This window comes from Drosophila ficusphila, unplaced genomic scaffold, assembly GCF_018152265.1.
Source record: "Drosophila ficusphila isolate 14025-0441.05 unplaced genomic scaffold, ASM1815226v1 contig_791, whole genome shotgun sequence".
Lineage (NCBI taxonomy): Eukaryota > Metazoa > Arthropoda > Insecta > Diptera > Drosophilidae > Drosophila > Drosophila ficusphila.
This window is the reverse complement of record NW_025064737.1, coordinates 17,072,162-17,086,409: the sequence shown is the minus strand read 5'-3', so window position 1 is coordinate 17,086,409 and position 14,248 is coordinate 17,072,162. Positions and strand designations below refer to the sequence as shown.

Sequence of the window (14,248 nt, the reverse complement as noted above, 5' to 3'; positions counted from 1 at the left end):
GGGGAGTGGAGCGATGAAACAACGTTGCCATTTGTGCACATTTGCATTGAAATGGCCCCTCGACATTTGCATGGTAAACACTTTCGGCGCTTGCCACGTTCCACCTGCAAAATGCAGCTTGCACCGAAATATGGGCCACAAAACCGAGCCAATCTCATCTGGTTCATCACAAAGCAGCATCAAAGTGTTCCAACAGTTTTGCGCTGAACATGCGCCGGTCGAGTTTATTTTTGGCCCACCCTGCCGGGGAGTCCTTCCTGCCAGGAGCCTTTGTCCTTTGGCACGGCACCTTGACCACCACCGTTGACTTTGCATGCAGCCTGCACTTGTTTGTCCTCCTCTTCTTCGGACGCAAACAATGGTGTTTTGAATAAAACACAAGAACCGAACAAGAGCATCCAGGACTTTATCACGCACTCGTTTGCAATTTCAAATTGGGTAATAAATTCCTGAACTCCGCTCTGCAGAAGGTCCCGCCTTCACGTTGCTGTTCGTCCTGATGTCCGTTCCGATGTCCTGATGTCCTGGGGTGGCCTGTGAAATTGCTTTGTTCTCGCCGGCTCTTGCGGGCGGAACTCTTGGTCCCCCAGGCTTAGTTGCTACTGTAAATTTAATGTCAACACTAAAGATTAAGAGTTTAATGCGCACTTTGGTAAACAAATTTTTCGCTCCTCTTTTATGGGCAGTCGGTCGACCTTGCTCGGATGCCATAAATCGAACGTTAAGTTGCCAACTCCCCGAGCTGCTAAAATTATAAGCTTATTTGCACTCGTCTCGAGCACAATTAAGATGATAAAATAAACTGACGGCAGAAACTCGAAGTGAATTACAGGGCACTTTATGGACTTTAACTTTAAGAGAGCATATTTTAAAGTAAACGTTTTATAAATTGCATTGTAAGGACTTTAATAACGAACAAATCAAATCTGAAACTTTTTGCTCGGCCAGAAATTAATTTATAAATTCAGAAAATTTGCATAGGCCAACATGGCGTGCCAACTGAAATTGCTGCCAACTGCCTGCGCATTGTAAATACTTCACTGCGAAATGCAAACAATTATACGTAATTATACCCATGCAAAATCTGCATTTGCCAAAGCGTTTAGCTGCCGCAAAGCGGCGCCCTAAAGGCTTTTCCCCTTTCCTCCCCGAAAACCCTGCCTAAAATCCTGGCGGAATTGACAATGCCACCGTGCCACAGCCGCCTGTCCATCAAGCAAGTCAACATTTGCATAATTTCAAATGGAGCTCTGCCGCTGCGGTTCCCCGGATTCCTTCTGCAGATAGTTTTCTTCCTAATTCGACGGCAGCAATTAGAGCTGTTCATGAGCAGCGGAAAATTAGGAGGAGCTGGGGGAAAATGCGATGTCCTGCGGGTCACGCACTCGAGTCCGGAAATGTCCAGCGGAAATCGCCGGCATCAGCGCTAACAAAATGGAAGAGCCCACGCCACATGTGGGCCTCATATAGTTGGCATTCTAATAATAACAGTCCCTAGCTAAAATGAAATGATTTGTTAAGCTTTATCCTGAACCAAACAAGTCCTAATGATCTCCTATGTTGAAGTATAAAATTGTTTACCAATAGCAAGGCTACAATTTGAAGCTTAAATGTACAAAATTTACTGTTGGAAAACAGTAATTTGCAAATTCATTGGAAACGAGAACTGCTCTCATGCATTTCTAATGATCTGCTTCAGTTATGGCCTTCGTTTTGTTGCAAGTACCTTGCATTCCGCATGAGGCCACCAAACTAATTAGTTAAACCCTTGATTATAGCCCGTTTGTAATGTTGCGCTGCCATGCAATCCACATTAAACTCGCCGGTGTTTATTTTAAATTGCAACTGGCAAATCAGCCAAATGCACACAGACATCGCATGCTGAGCTGCACTCATATTTCCCGTAATTAAAAAATATGTGTAAGTTGGCTTTTGCAGGTCGTGTATGTACTATACTTTCACCCAGCAGCAGCAGCAGTAGTAGTTATTTTTAATTAAAGTGCGCCACAAACGTGTCAGCGGCGCAGGATCCGCGGTTCTGCCGGCTTACAGGATGCAGTTTGCAGGTTGCAGGACCCTCTGCGGTGGAGCCCACGTCACTTTCCGAAGTCGGGGGCATGCAAATGACTGAAAGGACCTGCGGTCACCGCTGCCCGCCCGACCAGCGGGTAACAAACCACCGACGCCCTAAATCAGGACACCTGCACCACCCAGTGGCGACCATAAATAGAGGACAAACAGGGAAGGGCACTCACAGAAAATATAAACAAGGTATGGGTACCATGTATATTTATTAATTGTAAGAGTCTTAGGAGTATTAACTCACATTCAAGGAAAAATTTAAGCTAATAATGTAACTTGTATGTCAACTTTACTTAAGTTAAAAAGGGTATAGTTCAACATAGATTGTAGATAAGCAGTCCTGTTGGTTATGAAGTTATATTTAGTCTAAAGGTCTGAAGGAGAGTTAAGGAATGTGCTTAAAGACAATCTACTATATTTAAATAGCTCCCTGGAGATTTTCAGTGCATCCATTGCGGTGGTGGACTGGGCCATCACGTTTGAAATTACGGAATTAGTGGCGACGAACTCACACAATCGCCCTCGTCGAACGCCCCGCCGCTACATTGTTGCCATTTTGCAAGCGGAAGTGCCTATTACATGACGTGCGTGCAATGGAAATGAGGATAACTTGTGTGGAGGGGAGCGGAGGGGAAGGGGGTGGTTAAGAGGGGGAGGGAGAAGTCATTCAAGGAGCGGGTAAATTAACTTTGCGGCTAGTTTGTAGCTCGCCAGCTGAGCTGGCGGTGTCAGCACCTTCAGCTGCATGTTTTCAATTTGGTAAATTGCAACGTTGCATTTCGGACGCGACTTCATCAGGAGCGCTTAGCGATGCTTTTGGCTTTTGGCTTTTGGCCGCTTTTCGCCCCTTTTCGCAGTTGCATTTAAGCCATTGGCAGGACAGTCACGTAGCGGCTTAATACACACACAGACTATGCCGCATTGCTGTTGCACTTTATAAGCTTTCAACGGCTGCCGCCTCCCAAAGGACATTTTGCCTTTTGGCTGAAAAGTGCAAAATGCGCCCAAGGCGAAACTGCGGCTGGGTGGAAAAACCCGGTGATAACATCCCCACTTTTCCCCTTAAAGTCTTGTTCGCGTTGGGGTAATTCGAAATTTGCATTTCCCACATGAACAAGGCCTCCACGAAACATTTTCTTAGACAATACTTGTTGCATAATAATGACTTGAATTCCTAAGCTAGTTTCAGGAATTTCCTACTTGATTTTTGAACGTAAGTAAGTTGGAAGGAGGTGTTTCGGGCGAAAAGCTTAATTTCTTATTCTTCTACCTTCTTTAATAAGAAATAAAAATATTTGGAACTTCTAATGATTGCCAAAAAGTCATTGAAGTACAGCTACTGAAGTCGGCTTTCAAGCGGTTTGCGGCATTAGTCAAAATGTTTACCTGGCTGCCAAAAATGAAACGACACGCCATAAAGAGTCCTGCCATCCATCCTTCAGATTGCCATACATTGTGGCTGAAATTCCTCTGTCGAAATGGAAATGTTTGCCCTGGGCATGCAAATTGAAATGCATTGTCAGTGGCCAATGCGGTCCTCATATTGCAGATGTCAAAAATGTGTTATTTATTGGGGGTAAACTGCATTCGGAAAATTGAGGAATCTATTTGCCTTCGGATTGATTGCAGAGCATGTGTCAGAAGCAGCTACCAAATGTTTACCATGAAGGAAACTCTATTCTGAATATATATGCTTTCAAAATATTTATTTATTTATTTAAATTGGTTCGTAGATGTTTTCGCTTTTGTTCAATGTTTACCAAGCACTTAGCAAAAATATTGGTTAACCTCAGAGTTCACTTTAAGGTCTTTTGAGCATTTCACAAGAATTCTTGGCTGTCAATATTTTTTCCGTTGGTCATTTAACAAACCATGAAATTCAATTAAAATGCAATTTTTGTACAAAATGATGAATGGGCCCAGTCAAATGCACAAAATTCCCTGGCAAGCCGCAACATTCTACTTGAAGACGTGTTGTCTTGAGAGAGGAAATTCAAATCACCGAAAGCTTTTCAGCAGATCAACTTTCCAACCGCGTGGCCATCATTAATACTTGTCGCATCCACAGAAACTCTGCACTCCTTTGGTGGCGAAAAGCTGAAATCTAGTCATGGCAAAATAATTGAAAAACTTTCCTCCGCCCCGAAACAAAGTTGAGGCGAAGACAAAGTAAGCTGTGATGCTCCAAGGCATTCTTCGTTAATTAAAAGACCCAACAGAGGATGCTGTAGTGGAGGAGACCAGGAACAGAACCGCTTTGAGGAGCCAAAACCAGAAGCTAAGTAAGAGCCAGGGGCTTGTGGTTGGAGGAGCTGTGGCGCAGTGTCCGTCCATTAATGCAACACAATAACCAATTTACCACTTAACTTTCAGCATTCAGCTCCTTGGCAACGCAATCCCAAACGCTCCGAGTGTAAGCCGCCCTGACAGGACCTCTTGACTCCAAGCAGCCAGGACTCCCGGGTCCAGTCCACCGGGTCCAAACAAGGCCAACAAGGCGCATAAATGTCAACAATGTTGACTGAAAATAGTGGCCCGCTGACAGAATAATGCAGCGGCGACTCAACCGCTCAGCAGCTCGGCAAAGTGAATGCGACGGCTCGACACTGAGTGCATTGTGTGCCGCCTTTTTGTGGCCTCCTCTCCACTTTAGTGGCCAGGATTTCGCAGCCAGACGAAAGGCGAAAAACAGGCACTTTGTCCAGCCGAACTGGAAGTGGATTTGCTAATTTTGAAAGTGGTTTTTGGTGGGCAACAAACATGCGTTCAAATTTTTCATATCAGTGTTTTTCCTAGTTTTCCAAGAATTGCAAAAAGAGAGCAAAATCATCTCTTCCAGGAGCCATAACTCGGCCAATTTTTATCCGATCTCTATATGACATACCAATAGTATAAGTTTGTAATGGAATTCCTTAACGAACTGCGTTTATATTTTTCAAATCAGTGATGGTTCATTTTTTGACCCCTGTTCATACCAGATTTCCTTAAGTTTTCAATGTGTTTTAAATGGAAACCCAAATCTGGACTTACTGATGTCATAACTCTGCTACTATTAGTCCGACTTTATGGGGCTGTCCATATATTACGTAATCACTTAAGGGGGGAGGGGGTCAAAGAAATGATTATGTTTGATTACATGGGGAGGGAGGGGTCTTGGATATTGATTACGTAATCATTTTATAAAAATTTTGTTGTTAAAAGTATATATTAAAAAATTGGTTTCGCGCCGCTTACTCCGTCAATAAGTACCGAATGCAACTCTATAATTAAGTCGATATACATATTCTATTATTTGTATAGACTATGTAGACGACGAAGACAAAGATAATACCTGCGGAGATAAACAGATTTTGACAAGCCAACTTCCAGTAATAAATAATATTAAAGATTGGCTGGAATCTCCTTTTGAAAATATAGAATAAAAGAACAAATTTGCATATCTTTTTTTTTTTTTTTGTGATAACGTAATCATTGTAGGGGGGGAGGGTGTTCATTAAATGATTACTTTTGATTACCAGGGGGGGGGAGGGGGTCAAAAATCGCAGAAAACGTGATTACGTAATATATGGACAGCCCCTATAGTGAAAAACTTCTAGACGTTTGCGATGGAGCTCATGAGCAAACTGCGTATAAATTTACAGTTCGGAGAAAGTCTATTTTTTTCATTCCTGTTTATGTCATATTCAAGATTCCAGTAAATCGCAGAAGGCGGACTTCACTCAAACGTTTTGACAAACAAAGTCACGGTCCTAGATCAAAGTTCAGCTGCCAGACCGCATCCCGTTACCAATTTGGGCAATTTAAATATGATTTCCGACGTTTCATGTTAGGAGTTGAAGTGAAATTGATTTCATTTCGCTCATGTGACACACATCCAAAAATACTCGTGGCTCGTGCGCTGAGGTTTTGAGCTTGAAGTGGCAATTTAATACCACTTTGTCTGGCGGCGTGTTTGTTATTCAATTTCGCCATCGAAAACACACGAAATATTCTACGAAACAAGCCGCAATAATAACGTTCCTGCATAATTTGATAACACACCAGGAGGGGCCGTTGAAGATGGCCCGAATGTGTGACAAAATATGGGGAAGGAGAAGGAGACTCCGAGCTCTGGCTGTGAGGCATTTTGTGTTTGCACAAGCTTAAGTGGCATTGGCTTTAGCTTTCGCTTTCCTCTCTCTCTCTCTATCTCTCTCTTTCTGTCATCAGTTTCTGCCTCTCTCTCTGCAGCTGCTTCCGTTTCCGCTCGAAGCGATGCGCCCACTTCCGGTGGCCCAGCACCTCGATTTGGTATCCTCCATTGACAGCGGCTCTTAATGGCATCACAATATTTAGCCCTGGCTTTGTTTCAAGACAATTTATGCCTGATTGCGTTGATTGATTAAGCGCTCTTGTTGTTTTCCCCCAGAAATTGCCTGTCATTCGGGTGGCCACTGCCGCACTTTAATTAGCTGGTTTTCGTGACCAGGCTGAGATGAATTTTAATTTTGCGTAATACACGAGTAAGCAAATTCTGCGGCCAGCAACCAAACTTTGCAATTAAAACTTTCGGCAAACAAATATTGAATAATAAATTATTTTATGGTGCAGTTAAAAGTTTCGATGCCCGACGAAGTGGGGTTGGTTGTAAATACGACTTTAATTCGATTAGTGAGTGAATGGGGAGATCTCACAAAACTTTCTCGCAGTCAAGGGACTCGCAAACTGAGTTTGCCAACCAAAAAAATAAAGAAAACCAGACAATGTCAATGTCCAAATCAAAATGGGAGCTCAACTGAAGCAGAATGAAGAAGCGTCTGTCAGGATTCGTTGGCCCCCGGGTAAGTATGACAGGACATAAAGCACATTAATTGCTTGCCATCGGGCACAAGAAATGCTCGATGTCAATTTAAGTCTGACTCATTACTATTCAGCCCACACTCGGGTCCTGATATCGACACTCATCGAGGACAAGGACATCGGGGTTGCGACATCCCAGTGAACGCTTCATAAACCAAATCTCAGCCAGCCGACGGTTGTCATTTTTCACATGAAGTTTCTCCCCCAACCAATATATAATGTATATGTAGTACATATATAGTATATAGTATGTTCATTTATTTTTTGGCCCAATATCTGAGCTGCTGAGCTTTGCTCTTTTATTTGTCGAATTTTGTGCAAATAATTCAAGCACCCTAAGCCACTCTCTGACTCAGCACAAACAATCGAGAAATCCTTTGATTTCCTCGAATGACAAAATGCTGCTGTCATGTAGCTAAGCTGCAAATGACATTAGCCCGGGCTTACCATACAAATCCCTGTTTGGTAACTACATTCGAATCCTTTCCTTTCCTCCGAAAAGAAACCACATCAGTGTGGCTTGCAATCACAGGACTCAGTCGAAGGTAAAATTAAGTCTAAACCGATTCGAGTGCATCCAAAAGGCACCAGAGTGACCCGAGCTAACCGAGCATGAATGTGTGTGTGTCGGTGTGTGTTGGTGTGTGTTTGGGTGTGTGCATCCCAAGGATCAGCTCCGCTGATTATCCAGCATTTTCACAGCTGACTTGATTCCTATTCCTGTCCTTTGTCTGTGACCACAGGGCGTTGGTCTACGACGGAGTCAAGACGGCAATTAATTGGCTTTTAAGAGGTATTCACATGGAAGGAAATCAGTGTGCGATTGCAGGCTAAAGGAAACAGTATTTAAATATATCCACTTGGCCAAGCAAAGCAAAGTTTGCTAATCGAATTTCTAAGGTCAAGTGTTTTTGTAGGTAATTCAAGCAAAAATAAGTCACAAAAAACAATGGTATCGATTTTGATTGTCACATTTTAAATAGGTTGATAAGTAGTATGGGAATAATTTGTAATCTTTTAAATCCCTATTAAGCGGATTAAAATCGAATACATTACACAAAGTCTCCAGTCAGCAAATGGAGCAAGGTATTCATATTCCAATAGTTCGATGCAATCATTCAATCAATGCCGCAATGACTCAACCACCAACGATGGACATTGAAATGCCATTAGCGTGTCCGTGCCTGGGAAACGCAACAACTGCGGTCGAAACGCAGAAAGGACACGGAACAGGACAAAGTGGAACCGCAAAACCGCAGTGCTGAAAACTAATTAAAGTCTTTTTCCCACCCAAACCCCGCCCGCACACTCCGCCCGTTTCGCATTTGAATAATACATTTTTGCGATTTGCGACATTGCTCATACGCCGTGGGGTGCCGTGTTCGCAATTGTCAGTCGGTCTATATGGCAACTGGCTCGCACACTTGTGGCCCATAAATGTTTAATTTTATGCAGCTTTCTGTCGCCTCGTGGCAACATAATGAAATGCTTGCCACATTGTTCGCCCCACAAAAGGTCAAACTGGAAAGTTTTAAAAGCCTTTTCCACCTGAGCTCCAGCCACTAAATGCTGCCGAAAGTTTTTGGCTCTCGTGGGGATTTTCGCAGCTTTTAAGTGGCAGCCGTCTGTAGTGTTTCATTAATTAAACACTTGGGCTGGATGTTAGTCAGTCAGTCATATACACTGAAAAAATAACTCTAAAATTCAAAAAGAGGATCGGAAAACAAATTAAGGTTTTATGCAAGAATATTTATATTTTCGGGCCACAAAAAGTTGTTCTCAGAATCTTAACAGACAATTTAAACTTGTTATAGCTTCTTGAGAACTTGTATAATGGTTTCTTTAATTTGGGTAATAAAATTTCTCTGGGCAGCTGCATCTGACATTTTGCGTGATGTTTTCTCCAGCTTTTATTTTCCACATTTCCGCGTCTGTTTGGAAAATGGCTTCATCAGCTTATTCAGCTGCACTCTGTTTGTGAAAGGCTGTGATGGTTTTGCACTTATATCTCGGTGGCTCCGAGTCATAAGTTGTTTTTTTGAGACTTAATTGTGGCAAGGAGACTAAGGATTGGGTGAGTTTGGGAGCTGCTCCACTTATCGATTTGTCATTTGGCAGGAGCTTATGCCTTCTATTTTTATACCAATAATGACTGTGAATTGTCGCTAAAATGTTTATAATGTCGTCGCTGTAAATGTAAATTGCTTTCCCAGCAGGCCAATACACACACACACACAGACACTTATACACACACATGAGAGGTTGTTCGGGTAAATTCAAAGATCCGTCGGCAGCATGGAATCGTATTACGCGGCAGATAAGCCGCTTGGCATTAACTGCGAGCACTCATTTAATGAAACTTTTTTATTACTTCCTGGCGTTGCGCTGGCCATTTAAATTGCCGCCATTTGATCGCAATCAATGAGATTTTTAATGCGATTTCGATTGGCAACAGCGAGGAGAGCTTAACATATATATATATGCCTTTATGGAATTTCAGCAAAGCTGGCTTCTTCATCACATATGCATATGTGTTTAATGGATTGGCTGTGTAAATATGTAGTATAATTTAAAAGAATAATGAAGTGGTTTATTTTTGTAGTTTTCAGTAGGAAAATATTAAATACGCAACGGGAAATTCTGCGATTATCTTCCTGATATCCAGTTGAATCCAATCGCAAATAATTATATGAATGCATTGTACATATTCCGTCCTTTCTCTACCATAAATATTATTTTATATTTAATGAACAGGTTGATGTTACATTACGGAATCAAATTAACACCCTTGCGATTCGTGAAAGCAAAAAAGCAAATCAGAAAAAAATGGCAACTGGGGAACGTGTTCAAAAATGCAATTAAACTGGTCCGCACGATGTATCTTGTGTTATCAAAAGAAAAAGCAAATATCGGAGGGAAAAGCGAGACTCGTTCCTGGAAAAAATGTGAAATTCAGTTGCAAAATGGCTGAGGGCATGAAAAATATGGTTTAACATACGAGAATTGCATGCTACCAGTTTCCATTTTTTTTATGATTTTTGTCAGCCATTCCATTCAGAGGGAGTGGAGAATTTATGAGATCTGCAAAATGTGTCGCATGTGGTGGCTGCTGCCAAGGAATCCGGCAGATACGATACGTGCTGTCTTTCGAATAAATACATGTGTGCTTTACTTTGGCACGGAACGAATGTAGGTAAGCGGACATAAATGCTTTACAAAAACTTGTTCGTGCCACACACGTAGAAAGAATAACAAGCGAATTAATTAATTAAACGTTAGTTAGGCTCCATGTTTAAGTGTCGCAGCTGCCGCCTGGCGAAACACACATTAATGACACACGCACGAGTGTGTGTGTGTGTGTATTAGTGGAGGTTCTGGGCAAAGAGAAAGTGTGTGTGTGTGGAATGGATGGACGGAGGACCCAAATATAATTGACAGCTGTGATTTATGCATGTTAGCAGTAATTGGACATTCAACAGCATGGACCATCAGCCGATGGCCAGAGAATCGACTGGGAAGGTGTCCATATACTACACGATATCGAGTCAAGGTTAATTTAATGCTCGGCCATTTCTGAGAACGGAACCCCTTAAAAAAAACCAAATGAAATTTCCCTCCAGCTCCAGCCAATCTTCATTGCCAAGTGGAGAGTATTTTTTCCGCAGTCAGTGCACGTGGCTCTTATTCCTTTTTTTTAAGTAAGTGTTCTTTTTACCTTGAAAAAGCTCAAAGTAAAATTTGCATGAATGTAAAGTATTTCGCTGTTCCTTGAAAACAACAGAAACTTTTCGCTTTTCTCAAAGTACATATTCGAAATTAAACAAAATTCTTCATTAAATTAAGGGGGAAAAGTTTGTGTCTGAGTCTTAAGTTAGCACTCAACGAAATCAAGCCAGCTATATATTAATTGGCCATATTGTCAGAACTGACAAAGTAAAACCGAAGCGATGCCAATAAAACTAAAGAGCCTCAGATTAGCCGCATAAGAAAGCAAAGGAAAGGCGAGGCAACTCAAACAATTCCCCAAAATGAGCCAGAGACTTTTGCTCAACATTAAATTTGATTGAGATTAATAGCGAAATAAATGCTAAAGATTATTATGGATGCCGAAGGCCATTAGCAGGGAAGAAAAGCGAGGCAGAAATAAAGACGAAAGCAAACTCGAATTTGGGTGCTAATCCTATTTGTTCTTACCGGTTGTATTTTTACCACGGGATAATGCAATTTACACCGACCTGTCGCTGCCACCGACCAGTTAATTGTGGGCTAATTAACATAAATCAGTCGGCAGATGAGGAGGCCCAACAAATGTCGCTGGGGCCACAAATTGACTAACCCGTCGGTTGGCGGCCTGAATAAACAATGGAGTAATTTCATATTGGACCAGACCGACCGACCGACCAATTGGCATTCGGAATTTATGCCCGGCCGAGGAATTTGTGCAGCCCAGGAGTCCAGGAGTCAGTGTGTCACTCAGTTGCGGCTGGCCACGGATCCCACAGGACCTGCTCCGCTGGTCGCCAATCCTCCGAACTACGTGTGTCCTTTGCTGTCAGTTTGTTTGTGCCACTGTGTTAGTTTGTTTGCCCTGTCCGGCTCCGCTCCTCCGCTCCACTCAGCTGCTATTTATCATGCAACCATGGCACGTTTGTCATCCAACCCCTTTACTGCCACGCCTCCCCTCTGCCTCCTTCACCCCCTGACATTTCCCGGGGGGCGTGGCCCCGCCCTTCGAAACGCCAAAGGTCCCTGGCAACGCATTAAGTGAGCTGCTTTATGCTCTTTGCACCAAGCGGCGAAACAATTTTAGCGCACATAAATTTCATTTATGAAAATCATTTGCACAAACTTTGCCATCCGAAAAGTATGCTACAAAAATGTTCGTTGGCAACAGTGCGTATGAGCATTGTGTCAACTATTTGTGCACTAAAGGAAAAACTATTTTCTAAGATTAAGAAAACTAACACCATTAAAAATTCCAATTAAATTTCAAAAGCAAAGCAATCTATACAATAATATTTGTATCTTAAAGCCACTTGATATTCCTATTATTTATTTCAAATATTTTTTCTTTTTAAACTAATTCTTTTGATATTTTCTCTGAGTGTACTTGAGCTGATTGCTCTGTTCTGTATCGTGTGTGACGTTTATGATTGATGTATTCGAGGACCGCCTGCCTTACCGCCTCCTGCGTTTATTTTTATGTCGCCAGTTTGTGCGCCTTTGCATTGGCAATTTCGGTTGTTTCCTTGCCGCTTTCCTTTTATGATTTCAATCAAGTCAAGTGGATTTGCATTCTTGTTTAAGTTTTCATGGCCCGCACGCTTCTACCACTGTTATTATCGCATTTTATGTGTCTTTCGCTCTCGCTGTCTATGCGTTTCTGGGCTCCCCAGTTTTGCTCGCGACTTTATCGAGCCCTCGCATCTAACTGGGTCAACAACGAGTATTGTTGTGGTACTTTCCCCGGGGAAAGGAATTTCCCGCCCCACGATTGCCTTCCCTGCGCTCTTGACCACGTTTTAATGCGTCAGTCGGTTGCGGCTGCTTATTAGCATTAACTGGGAACTGGAATTGGGTTTCCAAGGGGTGTGACAATGGCATAATTGTGATGGCCACAATTCTCTTTAATTAAAACTGGTCTGCTTCAAGAGTTTAGGTAATTTAAATCTATGGCAGTTAAGAGCCGGCAATTGAAATAAATTATAAACAAACTTAAGAGTACAGACACAATTGAGTTTTTGGCTTTTCATCAACAAACGCAAAACATATTTTAATAAATAAATTAAAAAGCGAGAGCTTAAAATCTGCTGCGCCAACATTCCAGAAGAAAACTTTGGTTGAGTGAAAAGTTTTTGCGAATTTCCTGTTGCATGTTGAAAGCATACAGGGTCCATCTCCAGCCACTTTTCCCCCATTCATCAAAGGAATAGTTTATGACGGCACAAGGGCGATCGCCTCGGGCGGTCATTTATCAAGAGGAAAGTTTTGAAAAGCGAAATCCAAATAAATTTATATTAACAAGAGACAGGCAGAAGTTCTCCTCCATTGAGGCGAAAGTTGCTAAGCGAATTAATTTCGTTTAAAGCCAAAAATCCATTTGGCCTGGCGCACCGCAAGTTGACTTTCATTTGCACTTGATGCGAGCTAATTGAGGCTGACTCTGCTCCAGTCCGGTTCATTTAATTGCAATCAAGCGGTGCGCCCTTCAACTCTGCACTTTGCCCACATCGAAAAACATGTGGTTGTTTGAGGAACTCGGCTTAAACGAAGCCAATGTTGACTGAGACCTACGGTGACTCAATTGCCCGGAAGCGGAAATCAACTTTTGGGGGCGGGGAAAGGCGGCAATGCCATTGACAGCCATTAAGGACATATTTATTTCGCGTCATATACCCCGATATGCGAGCATTATCGACAGCCGATGTTATGGTGACATCGAATGAGAACCACGAGCCAATCGAGACGGAGAATGGCACTTAAAAAGAGCGAAGCCTGACAGCTTTTGGTTGAGGAGCTAGACAGCTATGGAAACATATTACACTTTATTCTAGTTCACTGGAATCTAGAAAATAATTCTTTTTTAATCCATTACATAAATCCCTCTCGAAGAGAACAGTAAAATGAAAAGCGAAATCATAGGAAACTCTTGTTTATTAATAAAAGCTTTTCGTAATAAATAAGAACACTTACAACCCAGAAAACTTATAACAATAAAAGGAGTTCTTATCCAATATATATATAAGCCCCGCTGATTGAATTCCCCACCTGCGATGTTTCCCTGTACATTTTAATACAAGTTATTCCCTCAACTTTTTAATAAAGAATTTATTAGATTTTTGCTTCCCTAAATTTTGGCCTAAACTTTGGTGCTTAGTTGGCGACATCACGGTACTTTGGCAGACACTAGTCGAGCCCAGGATAACGGGATTTCTTGTTCCGTGCCACCATTTCTGCCCCCAAACCCATCCCATCCATTACCAACTCCGTGTTCGAGTTGTAACAACCTTCGCTTTAAAACGGCCCAACTTATGTACTGCACAACTGGCGCAAAAGTTGTACAATGGCAATCCGGAAAGGGGAGCGGAAAACGGGGGCCACCAGAAGTCACAAGAGGTAACAGCAGCTGCTGGTTACGGCTAAAAACACGAACAGGCCGGATCTGTGTAAGCCCCGCGAATCGAACATGGAAAAAAAAGAAAAAGTACAGAAATACACAACATCACAGACACGGGAGTGGACTCTCCGGTTCCATTTGTTTTCCTAGTCGAGAGGAGAAGGGCTAAAGTTCTCGGATTTCCCCAGGTTTGCAGGCTACGGAGGAGCG

The 14,248-nt window shown here is 42.4% G+C and overlaps 1 protein-coding gene across 1 annotated transcript in view; it reads right to left on the bottom strand.

Annotated features, from left to right (window-relative positions):
* The window catches only part of LOC108092093 (cGMP-specific 3',5'-cyclic phosphodiesterase), a 50,174-nt gene that overhangs the window by 21,681 nt on the left and 14,245 nt on the right, over positions 1-14,248 (bottom strand). The gene's annotated exons all lie outside the window — the stretch shown is intronic.